At 38.9% G+C, this 5000-nt stretch overlaps 1 protein-coding gene across 7 annotated transcripts in view; it reads right to left on the bottom strand.

Annotated features, from left to right (window-relative positions):
• The window catches only part of LOC106878385 (zinc finger protein 652-B), a 96886-nt gene that overhangs the window by 8831 nt on the left and 83055 nt on the right, over positions 1-5000 (bottom strand). Inside the window, exon 3 of one of the 7 annotated variants that reach the window (XM_052973801.1) lies at positions 1456-1519. The exons of the other annotated variants lie outside the window; for them this stretch is intronic. The gene's annotated coding sequence lies outside the window, so the exon portion shown is untranslated. The remainder of the gene's footprint in view (positions 1-1455; positions 1520-5000) is intronic. 7 annotated transcript variants of the gene reach the window in all.

Below are 5000 nucleotides of genomic sequence, written 5' to 3'. Positions count from 1 at the left end.
CAGTGATGTTCATGCCTTACCCAAATACTGTTTTCACAATTTGGCACAAGGCCTGCAATTTCAGCGGGGGGGGGGTCAATTACATCAACCCCGATGTTCAACTGACACTTATTTTATCAATTCCCAGGAGGAGAAAAGGAAAATGTGACTTGCTTGGTGGAACCGGTCAGAGCATAAAGACAAACAAAATGTCGCTAAGCATTTTGCCCATCATGATAACGATTTTGTCAATTCACTGCCAAATATGAGCTACACAACAAAATTGAAATAGCCTCAACCAGAAATTGAAGCTCTAGTTGTACAAATAAGTGGAAGTGTGTGTGTGTGTGTGTATGAGGGAGAGAGAGAAACACCATTTTGATTTAACATCCATGTATATATATATATTTATTGTTGGTGAGCTAGCAGAATTGTTAGCATGCCGGAAAAAATGCTTAACGGTATTTTGTCTGCCGTTAAGTTCTGAGTTCAAATTCTGCCGAGGTTGACTTTGACTTTCATCCTTTCGGGGTCGATTAAATAAGTACCAGTTACGCACTGAGGTTGATATAATCGACTTAATCCATTTGTCTGTCCTTGCCATCATCATGACAGAAACCACATGGTTACGGGTTCAGTCCCACTGCATGGCACCTTGGGAAAATGTCTTTTAATGTGACTCTGGGCCAACCAAAGACTTGTGAGTGGATTTGGCAGACATAAACTTGAAGACTGTACAGAGGTGTGTGTGCATGTGTCTCCCCCTCCCCACTACTTGACAACATCATCATCATCGTCGTCGTCATCATTTAACGCCTGCATTCCATGCTGGCATGGGTTGGATGGTTTGACTGAGGCAGAAGGCTGCACCAGGCTCCAGTCTGATCTGGCAAGGTTTCTACAGCTGGATGCCCTTCCTAACGCCAACCACTCCGAGAGTGTAGTGGGTGCTTTTTACGTGCCACTGGCACAAGAGCCAGTCAGGTGGCACTGGCATCAACCATGCTCAAAAGGTGCTTTTTATGTGCCATCAGCATGGGAGCCAGTCAAGTGTCATTGGCATCGACCACGCTTTAATGGTGCTTTTTATGTGCCACCAGCATGGGAGCCAGTCAGGTAGCACTGGTATCAACCATGCCTGAATGGTACTTTTTACGTGCCACTGGCACGGGAGCCAGTCATTTGTTTGCATTCCCGTAACTTAGTTGTTCAGCAAAAGAAACCAACAGAATAAATAAAAGACTTAAAAATGGAAAGTGTTGGAGTCAATTTGTTCAACTAAAACTCTTCGAGGCAGTGCCCCAGTATGGCCAGAGTTCAATGATTGGAAAAGAAAAGCAATAGATGAAAGATATATATATATATATATATATATATATATATATATATATATAGGTGTGTGTGTGTATGTGGTGTGTATGTGCATGCGCGCGCATGCACATGCACGCATACATGCAAGGTGTTGTGTATAATTACCTGTACTGTGATATACACCTGTTCACTTTTGTACATAGCTTATGTTACTGAAATAGAGAATTGTCTAAGAAAGACAGGAGAAATAAAAGTGTGTAGGAGAGTGAGTACAGTAAGAACACATTGGAATTTTTGTACATTTTAGTTCTTCTGTGTGTGTGTGTGTGTGTGTGTGTGTGTAAAATATGTATGTTTTAATATTTTGTATGTGAATGTGTCAAGTGGAGGATGTGTGCGGGTGCCCACACATGTGGAAGTATTTGGGACTAAGAGTGCGTGTGTATATTTGTAAGAATGACAGGTTTCGCTATGCTAAACATCGGATATGTATGCCAGGGTGTTTACAAATGTGTGAGTCACAGGATGTGTATGTGTGTGTGCGTGTAGATACACACATGTGTGTGTGTGTGTGTGTATACATACACATGCACGAGTTTGTATGTGGGAGGTGGGTAGTATATGATTACCGTATATTCCATTTATACTCACAGCATACTAAGGATGTATGTACATGTATATATATTTACTGTGTATTTCCTGTACACCAATCACACATTCGATGACTGAGAAAGTTTGGAGAGGGAATACATACATATATATATATATATATATATATATATATATATATATATATATATGTGTGTGTGTGTGTGTGTGTGTATATGTATGTATGTATGTATGTATGTATGTGTGTATATATATATATATATATATATATATATATGGGGAGAGATGCTGTATATATCATGCATTCCCACAATATACTCAGAGTGACAATATGTTTATACATACTTACATATATATATATATTCATACATATGTACATATATTTACACACACACACACACACACACACACATGGAAAGAGATAATGCATCTATAAACAGAAACATACTTATTATTCTAATCTTCTGCAATGACATTCTAAAATCAAACGCCAGTTTTGCTGTCCAATTCACACAACACTCACATACACACACACACATGGACCTACACAGAAATGCACACACACGGACCTACACAGAAATACACACATGTACACACATACATTTTGAACTTATGTAGCAACACACAGACATTCTTATCTATATACACACACACACACACACACACACACACACACACACACACAGAGAAACACACGTGTTTGTGTGTGTGTGTGTGTGTGTGTGTGTGTGCACGTGCCATTTTATACACCAACACATTACCATTTTGTAAAAATAAAGAGTCACAAAAATTAATACAATTAGTTGCAACCACTGAAACTTTACCAAATCCACAAAAAAACAATCAACAACAATCAAATAAAATGAAAGAATACTTGTGTATATAGCTATATATGTGTTTATATATGTAAATACATTGTCATCAACATCATGTATATATATATATATATATAATATACAAACCCACACAGACATACAGTCATGCGTACATTAGTAAGTGGATTTGGTAGAGAGAATCTAAAGGAAGCCTGTCGCGCACGTGCGTTTGTGCGTGCGTGCGTGCATGTTACTCTCTCCTTGACTTGATATAACAGTAGGAAACAAATGTCACCATCATGCAAGCGGTGTCCTCTGTTTCCAATCTTCTGTGAAAACATGTCTGGTCTGGGGAAATATGACATTGCTTGAAGGGTTGGTGACAGGAAAAACATCCAGCTGTAGAAAAGCCTGCCTCAATAAATTCCATCCAACCCATGCAAACATGGAAAAACGGATGTTAAACAGTGATGTTGATGATGATGATGATGATGATGATGATGCTTAAAGGCGTGTGACTTAATGGTTAGGGTATTCAGCTTGCAAACATCAGGTCATGACTTCATTTCCCAGAGACGCACTGACTCCTTCAACAAAACGCTTTATTTTACATTGCCCCAGCCCATTCAGCTGTAGAAAAAATGTGCTGTTCCTGTAATTTAAGGGGCCAACTTTGTCACATTCTGTATCATGCCAAATCTCCCCAGGGAACTACATTAAAGGTATACGCATCCATGGAGTGCTCAGCTAGTTGCACATTAATTTCATATGCAGGCCGTTCCGTTGATCGGATCAACTGGAAGCCTCATTCTCGTAACTGCCAGTTACACATAAATGTGTGTTTTTGTGAATGTACGCATGCAATATTGTGTCAATGAATATGCATTCCACACTTGTCACTACTTCAATGAGGTAGAACACTTTCAAAGACCTGTGGAATAAAAAATGCCCCTTACTTCTAAAACAGGTCAGAGGTCAGGGCTGGAAGAGTGTCTGGCTGGAAAACTCTGCCTCAAATTTCCTTCTAAATGCATCCTAGCATGGAAAAAAAAATAGTGGCTGTGGGTGGGGTGGGGGCATCTAACCATATGTGTGTTTTTCTTGGACTTTTTCCCCCTCCTCCAGATTTTTCCTTTCTCCTCTTTCTAACAAAGAGCCATGCTCAAAACATTACAAACCCACTCTTTTTTTCCCATCTGAGAACTGAGCCTCAACCTAATACATTCTACGTGTACTTCCTTTTGACTTTTGTTGTTTTGTTCATCACCATCATTATTTAGCATCCATTTTCCATACTGGCATGGGTTAGACTGTTTGACTGAATAATAACAATAATAATAATAATGAAAAATACCTCAGGAATGAGAACCCAGGCTCGAAATTTTCCCAAGACACCTGATGAAGGCTGGAAGGGATATCAGCCAAAACATTGTGTTAACAACAAACAAGATGAGGACAAATATCCGTCAAATGTAAATAATGTTTAACTGGTTGTGGTAAACTGGGGCTCTGTAGCAGGCTCCAGTCCGATTTGGCTTGTTTTCTATGGCTAGATGCCATTCCTAATGCCAACCACTCTACACAATGTACTGGATACCTTTTGTGGGTCACCAGCAATGGCCACAACTACGATCTCACTTAGCTTGATATGTCTCCTCAAGCACAGCAAATCACCAAAGGTCTTGATCACTATGCATATTCGCAAACATAAATATATATCCATATGTACATATATTCTTACGTATATTGTCATACATATTACACAGATACACATACATGTATATATGTACTAGCAGCTAAGCTCGGTTTGGGTGATGTGGCTGTAAACCTGCTCTGTGTAAGCATTTGATTTGTTTAGGCACGCTTACGTTAAAAGACAATTTTAAAATGTCTTCTTTCTGTCAAAATGCTAAAAATAACTGACCAACAAAAAAAAAAAACCCAACCAATATTCAACCAAATCATAAAATTAACCCAAATACACACACACATATATTCACACAGAGTTGAAATGCTGTTTGATTTATTTTTTCAGTGTACAATTTTCATCATCCCACTATCAAGTATGATATCACCCCTTCCTGCCTTATTCATCTATCATCCCTTCCTTTCTCATTCATAATCACAAGAGTATTATTATAGTAGATTATCTCGGTAACCATGGGAGCTATGAAAAAATACAAAGCTCAGCATCACCACCAGATCATTCTACACATCTGTGTAATTTTTCGCACAATTCCAACCAGCCATTTGACCGTGAATCCCAAGACAAGAAAGAATCGCCCA

This window comes from Octopus bimaculoides, chromosome 17 (genome assembly GCF_001194135.2).
Source record: "Octopus bimaculoides isolate UCB-OBI-ISO-001 chromosome 17, ASM119413v2, whole genome shotgun sequence".
NCBI classification, from domain to species: domain Eukaryota; kingdom Metazoa; phylum Mollusca; class Cephalopoda; order Octopoda; family Octopodidae; genus Octopus; species Octopus bimaculoides.
Note: the sequence above shows the minus strand (reverse complement) of the source record. Positions and strands in the feature narration are given on the sequence as shown.